The sequence below is a fragment of the Ursus americanus genome, chromosome 9, assembly GCF_024610735.1.
Source record: "Ursus americanus isolate L20-20 chromosome 9, mUrsAme1.1.p, whole genome shotgun sequence".
Lineage (NCBI taxonomy): Eukaryota > Metazoa > Chordata > Mammalia > Carnivora > Ursidae > Ursus > Ursus americanus.
The window spans coordinates 4,062,478-4,076,605 of NC_142135.1; the positions used below are offsets into that span (position 1 = coordinate 4,062,478).

The 14,128-nt window shown below is 55.3% G+C and overlaps 1 protein-coding gene across 1 annotated transcript in view; it reads left to right on the forward strand.

Moving 5' to 3' along the window:
• The window catches only part of KCNK9 (potassium two pore domain channel subfamily K member 9), an 88,900-nt gene that overhangs the window by 61,247 nt on the left and 13,525 nt on the right, over window positions 1–14,128 (forward strand). The window lies entirely within an intron of this gene.

Genomic DNA, 14,128 nt, shown 5'->3' on the forward strand with positions numbered 1-14,128 from the left:
AGACAGGGTCAGAAGCGCTTTGCGGGCTGTCCGTGTCCACACCCAAGTCAGGGTTCTCCTTGGGTCTGGTGGGCGATGTCAGTCTGCACCGATCTGTTTTTGGGGTCCGGCCTCTAAGCTGGTAAACGGTGACATCTACGAAGTGCTTACTGTGAGATGCACGCAGGTGCGTCCCCGAGGCTCGGGCTCAATGCAGTACAAATGGCTTTTCCTCTCCGGGTAGTCACTGCAGGTCAGCAGGGCCCTGTTCTGCACGGTTGTTCAGGAACCCCAGCTTCTGCCAGCCAGAGGCTCTGTCCTCCCAAGATCCTGAGTCCTCTGCATCTTAGGGACAGAGGGGCGGGGAAAGGGAGAAGGGGGTGGACAGAGAGGAAAGGGGAGAGACACACTCCGGAAAGGGGGGTGGAGAGAGAGAGTCGCGAGGCCGCTGTTGATGGGCAAAACCGGAACCCTGCTGCTGGCACTGAGTCATACGCCGTGTCTACTTGCAAGGGACAGTGTGGGCCAGCTGTGTGTGCAGGAGCGGGAGGAGGTCACGTAGGTGGGTGGGCACCAGCGGTCTGGGCTGGAACCCGCTTGCTTCTGTTGCTTCTTGACAAAATGAGCATCTCTCAACACTTGAGGGCCTGGAAGCGAGTCTGCTGCCATCAGGCTCTCACAGGTACAGAACAGGAAACGAGTTCAGTTCCTCCAGCTCTATGTGCCTGGCTTCTCTGCAGGCCCTTCCTAAACGGCAGGAGCTCCACAGAGCCGCGTGGCACCAAGGACCCGGTTAGAGATGCAGAGTCCCAGGCCTCCCGACTCAGGACCTGCACGGTCCTAAGAGCCCAGGCCGTCCGCTCCCCGCGAACACCTACGTTCAGGAAGCCATGCTTTAGAAGCCACAAATGCAACGCCTCTCACCTTCGCTTCAGCTCATTAGGTGACCGAGAGGCAGAGACGTGTAGTTGACCGTGTTCAGCTCTGGCTGTGCATCCTCGCCTTGGCTCCAGGCCCTATTGGCTCCGGGGACTTGAATTGTGCCCATTTCACAGATAAGGGATGAGGGTCTTGGCCTCACGCCCTGTAACTCCATGTCACTTGGAGCCCTGTGTGTCCAGAGGTCCTTTGGGGATTTGAGGTATGAAGGAGAGACCCTTCCTGGAGAAGGTGGCATTTGGGTGGGGGGCCCTTGAAGAGGACAGGTCTCCGTCCAGTGGAGGGCAGACAGTGTCTGAACAGAGCAGTGGGTCCGCCAGCCCATGGGGCTGTGGCTGCCCATCTCTATCGGCCGGCGCTTAGAGCCAGGAGTAATTTGGCATTCCAGGCTCTGCGTGTTCTGTCCCATCATTCTTTCCGGCGTGAACGGTGTGAACTCCGCTCGCTCCCTCGCCCTCGCACAGTCCAGGGTGAATCAGCCCTGAAAGACAGTCTCCATCAAACCGAAAATGTATCAGTTGTTACTTAATGAATGGCTGTTAGGCCATGTGCTTGGTTTCACATTTTCTTGTTCTACCGCAGGGTTTTCCAAAGTCAGCCACGTTTTACATACTTTTTCCTGTGAACTTAATTTTTTAAATGTGGGTTCGTTTCACCAAATTTTCTTCTAGTTTCTTTGTTGGGGGGGGGGAATTTTGTACTGTGGGTAAGGAGGAAAGGAGAGAGGAAGAGCGGGAAGCTTTTACTGGGAGGGGCCCCGGGGGCGGGAAGGAAAAGGCAGGCTTCCGGCATGTTCTGGAAGGTGCGGGCACCACCGTCCCCACAGTGGGATTGGGGTTCTGTGGCGGTGTCAGGGGCCTGTGGCAGGAGCCTGGGGGGCGGGGCTTAAAGTGTGTCTCCCCACCCACCTGGGGATAACAGCATTCACCTGGGAGGGCGGCCCCTCCCCCACAGTGAGGGAGTTTTTTTTTTTAATGATTTTTTTTATTATATTATGTTAGTCACCATACAGTACGAGTTTTTAAGTCACTTAGCTCTGTTCCTGGCCCAGCCGACGGCGGCCGCCGCGGTGGTTGTGGTCAGTGGCGTTAGGATAGTTACTCACTGTCGTCAGCACTGCCATTGACTGATGGGGACTTCTGATGAGAAACTCAGCACAGGGCCGTATCCCTACGGGAGATGAATGGCTTTCTGCTGCCCAGGCCCTGGACGCGGGCCCAGGGAGACGCAGGCTGCGGCAGGACGGGGTCTCTGCGGCCGCCAAGTGCCCGCCAGAGGGCGCCCGTGCTTCTTCGGTCGCTGCCGGCTGTCCATGGAGCCGGCCCCAGGGAGGGCCCGCCAGTGTGAGGACGTGGAGGGACGGAGGGACGGTTGGAGGGACGCACGGAGGGACAGAGGCTTCTAGCCAGTCTCAGCCCCTTGCACGCGTCCCTGTTCCGTGGCAGAAGCAAAGTGGTCTGGTGGGTGGAGGGCCCCAGCCTCTCCCAGGGGCAGCAGGATCCATGCTTCTGTGGTCCAGGCCAGGGTATTCGAGAGGCCAGGGCTGACCTTGACCTCATCGTGCCTCTGGTGTCCATCGTGTTCGGGTCAGAGCTGGGACCCCGGTGGGTGCCTCATCAGAGCATTGCCATCTTGTGGCTAGAGGGAGCTGGCTGGGCCACCCCCCGCCCCCAGCCTGGTCCTCACCCCTGCGTCAGAGGGTGCCACTGTGCCCTGACCGCTCCCCAGGCCGTGTTCTGAGCTGCATGCCGGGGGCTTTCTGTGAGCGGGGTGTCCTGTGGCTGCTTCAGGGCAGATGTCTATCACCTGTGTCCAGAAGCCCGCGTGGGGGTTGGTTAAGGGAGCCCAGAGACTGTGGGTGCCGACTAGGGCAGTGGTCTTCAGATGGACGGCCAGTGTTAAGGCTGCACCCCTGCCCCCCGCACCCCTCCCGAGCAGGCCCGCAGGGAGGGCGGTGCTGCCAAGAACCTGGGCTTCTCCAGAGTGGCCTCGGTGTCCCCTGAGCTCCTGTGCCCAGACCAGCTCAGCGCCTCCTCCCAGAACCCACAGACCCCAGGCCTTCCCCACTCCTCACTTCCCTCATCCTCAGGTAGAAAGAAAGAAGAGTTTTGCTTTAAAAACAGGGGTTTCTTTACTTTTTTCATTTAAGTAAAATTCCTACAACTTAAAATTCACATTTTAACATCTTCAGTCCAGTGGCATTTAGTACATTCCCAGAATTGTGCAGCCACCTCCTTTGTCCAGTTCCAAGACAATTTCATTATCCCCAGAGAAAACCCCGACCCATCAGGCATCCACCCCCAGCCTCGGACAACCTCTCATCTGCTTCCCGCCTCTGCAGATTTGCCTGTTCTGGGCGCTTCCTATAAAGGAGTCCTGCTGTATGTGTCCTTGGTAAACGGCGTCTTTCACTTAGCATAGTATTTCCAGGCTCACGCACATCCTACCATGTATCGGAATATCCTTCCTCTTCCAGGCCGAGTAATAATCCATCATCGTAGGGGTAGACCACGTTTTGCTTATCCATTCATCCATGGGTGAACATTTGGGTTGTCTCTCCCTTTTGGCTGTTGTGAATAGTGCTGCTGTGTTTGACTACTTATTTCCAACTCTTTGGGCTATATACCTAAGAGTAGAACTGCTAAAAATGATTTTTAAAGAACGTATGTCTTCGTTACTTGGGTCTGTGTTAAGAGCAGACAGAGCCGTCGAGCCAGCCGTAAAGCCCTGAGTCTTACTGTCCCGCTGACGCCTGGGTGGGCGGGTGGCCCGCAGCAGGACCCCTGCATGCACCTGCTCCCCCAGGGGCTCCCTGAGGCCCGCCTTGCAGGGACATTTTGGGGACTAAGGGGGACGCACACGGGGCTGCCCAGGCTGCTTCCTCATTCATAAATAGGAATAATAACATGTCATTTGACTAGATCCTGCGATCACGAAGGAAGGGTCTGGGCCAGGGCTTCCGGGCGTCCGTGGTCTGAGAGGCGCTCCTGAGGGATGACCGCAGACCAGCGAGGAGATGACGTGTCCATCCGGCAGAGGCGCTGGAGCGGGCGCCAGGTTGACATGCTGATCGGCAGGCTCCCCGTGGCCAGCACGGGCTGTGCCCTCCCCAGGCGCCCCGCGTCCGGCCCGCCCAGCCCTCGCACAGCGCCGAGCAGGAGGAAGGCCTGGCGTGAGCTCTTGTCAGAAATACGTGCCTCGGAGGCTTGTATATTTTTCAAAAATAATTTTTTAGGTTCCCTTTTCCCCTTAAGACATAAAATGAAGGGAAACCACAAGGGGACTATTTGGGAAATTAATAATACTTTAAAAAGCATATGAGAGAATTGTTCTTTAATTAAAGAAAACCCCAAATCTGCCAAATTTCCCTCCAGAGAACACAGGGTGGTGCCAAGCCTGTGAATAGTCAAGTCACCGGGGCCTCCTCATGGCTCCAAGAAGGGCTAAGGGCTTGGGACTGGGAACCCGAGGGCCCTGGGCAAAAAGCCTGTGTTTTCATCTGTGAAGTGGGTTCACGTGTTCTGGAGTGGAGTTCCCCACGGGGATTATAGGAGGGGCTTCGGTCTACCCAGGAGGACTGTGCCCGCCTCGGTGTGGCTCTCCTGTCTGTGTGGGGGCAGGGCTGGCCCCAGCCCACTTGGGGAAGGTGCCTCCATGGGGCGATGGCATTTCTTGCTGCCTTGGTTTATGCATCTGTGAAGTGGCCTGACCAGTGTTTGCTGCCCCGGCGGGCTCCCGGCCACGGACGGAGGGTGGTGGGCAGCGCGTGTCGTGGGGCTCGCTGACCCTCACTTGCTCCCCCTTTCCCGCCTTCTCTCCTCTGGTTCTTGTCTCCTTTTCTGCCATTTCCGGAGCATCACGACCTCTGTTTTAGACAAACAGATGGCCTGTTTTATTTTGTTTGGCCTGTGCCACATTTTAAAATGTCTAATTAGATACCAATTAGAGTCCACATTTTTTAAAAAAATTGATATTTCCAGCTTCTCCTTAAAAATCAGGACGTTGGGTCGCCCTGGCCTGTGCCCTGTTGCCCGGCTGGGCTGCAGCCGCTTTTTCAGAGGCCCAGGCTGTCCCGGGGCCACCGTCCACCCTCACGTTGGTTCCCTCACCACCCCCCGCCATGTCCCTGCAGACGGATCTGAGGCGCTTGTAAGAGAAGCCGCGTCAGGTGCAGGGCGTGGGAACTGCAGAGGGCTGTGTTATCCATACAAATCCCCTCTTCATTATTGGCAGTCGTGCTGAGGTGTAGGGCGGGTTGAGTGTTAATCAGTTATGATCAAACCAGTGGCTGAAACCAAAAGGCTTAGTGAGAAAGAGGCTGACTGTGCGTAGGGCTGACTCTCAGCTGGGCTCAGACACGGGGGTGAAGTGGTACACCCTGTCTCTCAGGGTAGGGAATTCTCTGTAGTTGCGCTCATCCTCGTGGTGCTGAAATGACTTCGCTGGCTCTGGACAAAACACTCTAGCACCCTCCTAGTTGGGCAGGAAAGAGCAAAAGTCTCATTGGTTCGGGGCTCGGCTGGCGACCCAATCAGAGCCCATAAGAAGCACCTTCTTCTCTTAGGGTTCGAATGGGGAGACCTGGGGCGCCTGGGTGGCTCAGTCGTTACGTGTCTGCCTTCGGCTCAGGGCGTGATCCCGGCGTTCTGGGATCAAGCCCTGCATTGGGCTCTTCCACTGGCAGCCTTCTTCTTCCTCTCCCACTCCCCTGCTGTGTTCCCTCTCTCTCTTTCTGTCAAATGAATAAATAAAATCTTAAAAAAAGAAATGAATGGGGAGACCTGCACATGAGCCAAGGCCACATGGTGGTACCCGGTTCTGTTACATTGAGAGAAGGACGACCCCACCTGGGGCAGCTGCAACAACGGGCATCCCTCTCAGATGAACACGGACAAGCTTTGTAGTACCCGGAAGGGACTGCTTTACTCTGTAGTCCCCTTTACAGAGAGGAAGCCCCGGCTTAGAGGGTCCAGGTGGCTTTCCCAAGGTCACGGGCAGTACGTGGCAGATGGAGCCAGATGCAGGCCTTGGGAGTTACTGATCCTACCCAGTTACCTCCTGAGGACCCTTCGTGCCCACTCTCCGCCTCCCCATCCCCCGTGGCCCCATGAGTCATTTTCCTTTTTGGTGTTTGCAGACACCTGGGTCTTAATAATCATGCGGAGCTCATTCGGGGGCTTGAGCAAGGCCAGCGCCAGGGAGGCTGGATGAGTGGGATGCTTGTTGCACACTGAAGTGGGGAGCCAGCCGGGAAGCAGAAGGGGCCGAGGGCAGCTCCCCTCCCTGGCACCTCCCTGCTCAAAGCCACCCTGAGTCATTCTTTAATGGAAAGTGTGCTATTTTAATTCCTATCAGCACAAAAACCTTGTGTGTCCTTTATAAATATTTCATTCTCTTCCAGCAGTGAGTTCCCACTGCCCAGGGCCTGTGTATAGCCACCTCCTTCCCTGTGTGGGGCGGTCTGTCCCCAGCCCAGGTGGCTGTGGGCCGGAGGGGATGGCCACGACCACCCTCACCCAGCCGCTAGCTGTGACGGCCGCTGCTGCTCAAGGAGCAGCCCAGCCCCCCTGAACTTGACAGAAGAGAAAGAGGGTGCCTGGGGAGGGAAGTGACCACCCAAGGTCCCTAAGGGGCAGAATCAGGGCTCCAACCTGAGTCGGCCCCATGCTGGGGACCAGTCTTGTCCACTCCATTGTGGTATCCTGGAGTGGGAATTCAAAGCTAGGTCAATCTCTTCTGGCCAAGGGAACAGGGCAGACTTCAGGGAGGGGCACTCCAGAGCAGGGAAGCTTTGCCAATTGTGTAGTGCTCCGGAAGACTGGGACAGTCATTTAGGCCAGTGGTGATGGGCCCAGATTCCCAGGGAGCTCTAGGGAGCCCCAGACAGTTCTTGAGCACTAGAGTGTCAGCAGCGAGGCTGGTCTGTGACCCACAGGCCCCAGCTGCCTTCCTGACTTTTCCCAGTGGAGAGAGCCTGTCGGACACTCGTGGCATCTCTAATGAAACACTGTCCAGAATAGGAGCAGGTCTAGGTAGCTGCTCATACCTGGTGCCTGTCGACTTCTGGAAAATCTAGGAGGAGCCAGCAAGGAGCAGAAGGCATCTTGCAAGGGAGGGCTGCCTTCTAGCCACAGCTGGTTCTTCGGGGAGCCCCAGACCCAATAGAAATGATTAATTTTATGAGCCTCCTTCCTTGTATCGCTCCCCTTCGGAAAGCAGGACCCTGTCCATTTTATTTGTTGCCCAGCTACAGCCAGGAGATGTGGGCCTCTTCTCGGCGAGCCTCTCCCAGGGCAGATCAGGGAGGTTGGCTAAGTATACTAATGGGGCCGTGAAATCAGGCTGGATGATGTGGTGTCTTGGGTAGAGCTGACCACTCCCCCCAGCCACGCTGGGCTCAGCAGTGGGCTCAGGACTGGCCAGACTTCCCAGGCAGTGTCCGGAAGACAGAAGCCATTCGCACAGTGATGCATCCGTCTGAACTCTGTGTGCCTCTCTCATGCCTCCCCTGTGCCGTGCTCTGGGATCGCAGAGGTGCATCAGGGGTGGGCAGTACTGCCCTCAGAGCTCACAGTCTGGCCAGGAGGCAGGGGGACGGAGGGAGGAGAGGACCCCCCTGCCAACAGCCCGGCCCGTGGTGGCCTCAGCTGGGACTCTCCAGCAGGGTCGGTCAGTGTCTGTGGGTGAGAGAGGAGTCTGGGGGTGGGGCTGCCCTGGAGGCCCCCAGCCCCCACCCTGGGTCTGGAGATGGGAGGTGGGCGCAGAGCGAGCAGGTGGCTGGTCCTTTCCATCACGCCTAGGCCTCACTGGCTTGGGACGTGCAGGGGCACCTGGGGCTGGAAGGCCTGCACCCAGCATCCGCGTGCCAGCCTGGGGTGGGGGCTCAGCTCCAGCGTGGCCTGGGCTCAGAGGCTGCAGTGACAGAATACCCCAGACTGGGGGCTTAAACCACAGGTACTCTCCCAGTTCTGGAGGCTGGGAGTCCAAGGTTAAGGTGCTGGCATACTGAGGGCTGGGAGAGGGCTGGGGGAGGGTTGAGGGAGGGCTCTCTTCCTGGCAGCAGACACCCCCTTCTCACCGTGTCTGCTCATGGCAGAGAGGGAGCGAGCTCTGGTCCCTTCCTCTCTTAGAAGGACACTAACCGCATCCCGAAGCCTTCATGAACTCATGTAGCCCTGATCCCTCCCCCACCCAGCGCCTCACCTCCAGGTATCATCATGTGGGGGCTAGGGCTTCCACCCAAGAATTTGGCGACACAGATGGTCGCAGGGAGGGGCCCTGGGGATCTGACGAGAGCCTCTCATTCCAGCTTCATCTCTGCTCCATTTCACAGATGGGAAAACTGAGGTGTCCTTCTGGGATGTCCAGGAGTGGCAGCGCAGAGTCCACAGACAGCTTTTCAAAGCGGGGTTTATTGTTTTTATAGTCCATTTGTCCTTTTCCGATTGGAACTTCGAAAGCTTGTTGCTGGCCCGCTGTGTGGAGTTGGGGCGGCATGCCTGCCCCTGGTCCTCGCTTTAACCCTCTGATTATGGGGACGGTCGGCCTTTTCCAGGGCCGCCTTCATGCCTTCTTCATAAGGATAACCTTGTAGCTCTTAGAATACCCCAGCCCCCTCTGGGCTTAGCACGTGAGCACCCTCCAGGAGTGGGGGGTTCATGTGCTGGAATATGGGGGGCAGGGCACAGGGCCTTCCTTTCCATTCTCCTAAAGCTTCGTCACCACACGCACCCACACCAGCTCTGCCCTCCCGCTCTACCTGCCCTGCCCTCAGCGCTCCTGGTGGGGAGGCCAGGATCCGGGGCTCAGGCCTGGTTCTGGGCCCTGCCACCTGCTGACAGAGAGGGCCCAGGCCCGGGGAGAGGGGCTGATGCACAGAGTAATGTCAGAATCCAGCAGTGGTGGGCAGCCTGAGCAAACTCCTGTTCATCCATCAAAACTCTGGAGGCTCCTGAGAGGCGGTAAGCCCGGGCTGACCCAGTCTGAGCTGGGCGCTCTTCTGTGCTTCCCCAGCATTGGGCACGTACAGGCCAAGCCGATGATTCTGACACTGCTCCGCCTCCCCGGAGCTGCCGGTCCGCTCTTTTGTCCTCTCTGATTCTCCTGCAACCCGCACAGGGCCTGGCCTGGGGAGGGCCGTAGTGGGCATTCAACCCCTGGCCCCCTCTGGCACCCTTCCTGGGCCCCAAGCACCAGCCCCACCACTCAGGGGAGCTAAGCTGGGTCTCAGGAGCTGGGGTCCCTCTGACAAGGACCCTACTCCTCATGGCAGCAAGGGCCCTTGAATTTGATTCAGATCTGTGTCCTTGTCAGCTCCAGTGCGGGGCCGGGAACCTGCGAGCATCTCTGCTCCCTCCTGGCCAGCCCCACGGCACTGCACTGACACTGCCGGGTGGAAGGATAGGGAGCAGGGCCCTGGCAGGGGTCGGGAGGCTGGGGCGACACCAGGTGCTGTGTGCTGAGGGGTGAGGGAGGCAGGCGGGGGAAGGTGGGTGGGTCAGCACCTCAGACAGACTCCTGGGTGACTCATCTGAGGTCCCGCGCCCTGGAGGTCAGGGAGCCTGATGTTGGGGCGCAGCACCAGGGGGTGGCTTTTCAGACTGTCAGTGCAATCACCATCCTGGTCAGCAGTCCCCACCCCCAGGGACCTGGCCCCCAGTGGCCACCCGAGCAGCCTATCCGGGCCAGCATTGGGGCCATGAGTAAGTTTGTCCCTGACCCCGCACATGCAGAAAAGTCAGCAGGAAGGAGGGGGGGCACAGCTTGGTGTGGATGGATGAGCGAGGCGCTGCATCTCCTGTGTGCAGGGAGCTTTGCAGCCGGGGGCCGGTGGCCTGCGCCTTCTCCAGCTGGTGGGGCTTAGGGCGGTGCTCATGCTGGTCAGGGCTGGTCACCTGCAGGGGTGCCAGGCCCAGGGCTGGGGAAGGACAGTCCCATCCCTTGCAGGGCGGCTACAAGCCTCTCTCCCCTCCTTTTCTCAGCCTCATCCTGCACTTGCGGCCAGTGAGTTGAGGGGCGCGGCGGAGCAGCCCCTCAAAGGGATCCCTCTGGGACGACCTGGGTGCAGTAGCTCTTCTGTGCCCTGTGCAGGCCTCCTGAGCCCGGTGTAAATCATTGTTAGACATTGCTTTGCCAGAAGGATGAATTACTCATTTGCAATGATGGAAGGACGAATGGTCTAGTCCTAGATGGGATTCCTGAGGTTGTGTTGCCCCTGCAGGGCTCAGAGGTAGAGGAGGAAGGTGCTTGGGAGCCTGGGCCTTCGTGAGAAAACCGGGATGGGGATGGAGCCATAGCTCCTGAGCTCCCAGGACAAGTGCTAAGCAGGGGTTGGGGGACAGAAATGATCAAGGAGAACAGGCAGCTGCCCCTGGGGGTCCTCCATGGCCTTGACACCCATGCCCTCAACCTCCGTGTAAGGCCCCCCTCGTGCTGGGCACTGGGAGGGCCCTGGTCATGGGCTGGCTGGCTGGAGCCCCTTGGGAAGATTTGGGGGAAAGAAGTCCCTGTGGATCCCCCGTGACAAGCACAGGTCCTGGAACACAGTCAACGGTCTGGACACATCTGAATGGAAAACGTTGGAACACACGGATACGGCTCCCAACCCAGGGAAGCCAGAGTGCATTCATCCACTCACAGATGAAAAAAACCAGTCTTCCCGGGCCTGAGTTGTCACACAGGTTCTGTGAGAACATTGGAGATTTGTACCTGTTGTCCTCTTGGGAAGGAGAGGCGTCTTCCCAACGTCTGGTGCACGTGCGTTCCCTCTCTTCTCATCCTTGTAACTCGCAGCTATGATGTGTGCTGGTGACTTATAAATACGCACCAGCATTCCCTGCAGCACACACATACGTGTGCACACATCTGGTGCCTTGAGCGTAGTCCACATGCACATGCACACATACCGCGTAGACAAATCCATTCATGACTGCAGGGGTGCTGTGGGTACGCTGTATATGCTTTCTATGTATCGGTATATGTGGTGTGTATATGTGCGTGTATTACTCTCCCCGCACAGGCGTACTGTGCATGTCGTTCCAAGGGTATGCCATACATATTCTATAGGAAGTACCCATAGATGCCACATCTGTGGGCTGCAGAGTTTATGCACACCCTGTACATAGACGTGATAGGTATAGACCTGTCCATAGGCAGTGCCTGCAGTGTTGTGTCAGAGCAGAGATGGTGAGCAGATCCAGTGGAGAATACACACGGTATATCCGTTCGGCCTTTGCAGGAAGTAGCACTCTCAATTTGAGATATTAGTGGGCTGTTTATAGACTCTTCTGGAAAGCGTGGGTCTGGTGGAGGGAAAGCAACCAGGGAAGCTGTGGCATTCTGGATGAGCAATGGTGGAGAGCTGTCCGTGTGTCTGGGAACAGTTACTGGAACTGTAGAGAGTAGCTCCATGATGTGAGCCTGCAAGGTCCTCACCTTCCTCCCTTCTGACCTCCTGACCAACTAACTGGAAACCAGACAGCAGGGTGGAGGTGGGTGCGTCCGGATGGGGAAATTGAAGATGTCCTGCCTGGCTGTCTCCTTCCCAGAACCGTTGTACATTCAGCAGCTTATCTGTCATTGTAGCGGGAAGAGTCCTGTGCCCAAATCACAGGGCCAGAGATTTATTAATGTGGAAGGCCCTGAACTTTGGTGGCGTTCATCTCCCACGCTCTCTCACGCACCTTACTGAGGCATGTCCCCACTGTGGGGGGGGGGGGGACAATGGAGCAGTGAGATATACTGGGGGCATCAGAATGATGAAGTCCTTTCAATATGCAGTAGGACAGATGACAGGAGACCAGACACAGGGTCTACAGACATACTGCTGTCCAGCCATGTGAAGGAAACCGCTTCTGAACGTCGCTACTGACAGGAATGGGTGCGGTCTGTGCACCCCAGGTGCAATTTTTGACCCAGCAAATGCTGTGTTGGTTTCCTCTCGTAAATATATCACATCCGGTACCATTAGCTAATATTACCACCTTACTCAGTTTCCAACATTCTACTGTTTTCCACCATCCATCTGGCTTTTGTATCAGCTACGCAGGTGAGCTATCTGGAGATATAGTAGGGCTCCCACCCCTGCATTCTGTATAAATATAAACCCAGTTGTTTACCAAGATGTGTTTCATTCTTTCCTGAAGACCTAAGACTCCATCTGGTATCATTTCCCTCTAGGAAGAAGAACTTCCTTTGGTAATATTCTGTGCAGATCTACTGGAAACAAGTTTTCTTTCATGTAAAAATGTATTTTGACTTCATTCTTAAAGGATATTTCCTGTGGATGGACAATTCTGGGTTAACAGTCTTTTTTTTTTTTTTAAGCTCCTTAAAGATGTTATTGCACTGTTTCCTGGCCCCCATTGTTTATGATTAGAAGGAAGAGGTATTCACATCATTCTCTAGGTGATATCTTGTTTCTCTCTGGCTGCCTTAGGGATTTCTCTTTGGTTTTCAGCAGTTTGACACCGATGTGTGGTTTTCTTTGTTTATCCTACTTGGAGTTCACTGGGCTTCTTGAATCTGTAAACCTGTGCCTTTCACCAAATTTGGTTAATTTTGGCTATTTCTTCAAATTTTTTTGGTCTTGTTTTCTCTTTTCCTTCTGGGATGCCTTTTGATATTTTCCTGAAGGTCTCTGAGGCTTTCAAAATTTATTTTAAACCTGTATTTCTCTCTGTTCTCGCTGTTGGATTTCTATTGCTATATTTGTTGCTCTCCCTATTAGCTTTCTGCTTCCCCATTCTATCTTTTCTGGCCTGACTCCTCCTTCATATCATTTTCCCTCTTTTGCAAAGACTATGGGGTTTTTGAGGGGCTGGAGCTCAGTGCTGTCTCAGTGGGGCTGAGGGCCAAAGAGGATGAAGAGAAGGCATCCTGGAGGCAAACAAATGATGTCATCTCTGTAGTGAGACTATGGCCCCTGGGGCAGGTAGGACACAGCACAAATTCCTGCCAGGGGAGAGACAGGCAAAGTGATGAAGCCTTGGTGGAGAGGTGTGGGCTTGAGCAGTCAGATGAAGTTTTCTGTGGGAGACAGTGGGCGGCGTGGAAGTCTTGGGGTCTGGTTGGTCCCTACAGAGTACCAGGCCCTGGACTAGGTGCTGTGCGACTTAGCAGATCAGCACACCCCCACCTGGGAATTATTATTATCCCATGTAACAGATGAAGAAGCCAGGGCTGGGAGAAGTGGTCTGCTGCCCAAAATAATAATACATCTGGTTAAATGACTAGGAGCCCATGAGCATACGGCTCTGGGTAATATCAGGGAAACCTTTCTTGATGGGGCAGGCTTTGAGATGTTGGAAGGCCATGTTCATCCTCCAAGCTGTCAGTCCAAATACTGCCTGTGATTTGGGTTTCGTTTTTTGTTTTTTGTTTTTTTCCTGGGCAGTATTAGCCCAGAACTTGACCTAGAGTCCACTGAATCTCGTTCTTCCTGCCGTGTTGTACAGATCCTATCCTGGCTCTGATATTATTATGACTAAGTAGCTGAAGGACACCTGGCAGGTAAGTCCACCCTTCCAGCACCCCATCCTCTTTCTGAATGTGGCAAAATAGAGACTCAGCTTTGCACAATTGATGTAGGGGATTAATGAAGTGATGTGCTGCGAAGTTGCATGAAGAGTTCCAAAAGCACTTACATATGTGTGGTTCTTAGAGGATTACTTGCGCCCTCTTTCCTAAGAAGCTCAGACTCACACAGTGGCACAACCATCTTCCTTCATTTCCTAAATCTTCTACGTGCTAGGTGTTACTCCAGGTGTGGGGGATCCGGCAGTGAACAGAACAGGTCACAAGTCTTCGCCTTCGTGGTGTTTATAGTACACTCTGCAGTTACTTCTCTTGATGCAGAATCTCTGCTTTTGAGCCTCATCCTTGGTGCCTAAAAACTCTGGGTTCAAATCCCAGCTCTGAAGGACTCAAGTTATCCTACTATTAAGGAATGTAGTTTTCTTGTCTTCAGTGTCAGACTCATTATGCCTAGTGTGTGGGGTTGTTAGGAGGTCAGAATGGGGCCCTGCAGGACGAGGACTCCACACGGAGCCTGGTATGCGACAGTAATGTTCATCCACGGTGGGCATGTTTAATTCTCTCCCTTGAACTCACTACGTTTGCAGTCTTCTTATTAGTGAGTATGCTGCTTTTCCTTTTAAAACCTTTGTTTTGCTCTAAGAACAATGAAATGCCCTCTGTACTCTTCCTCTGA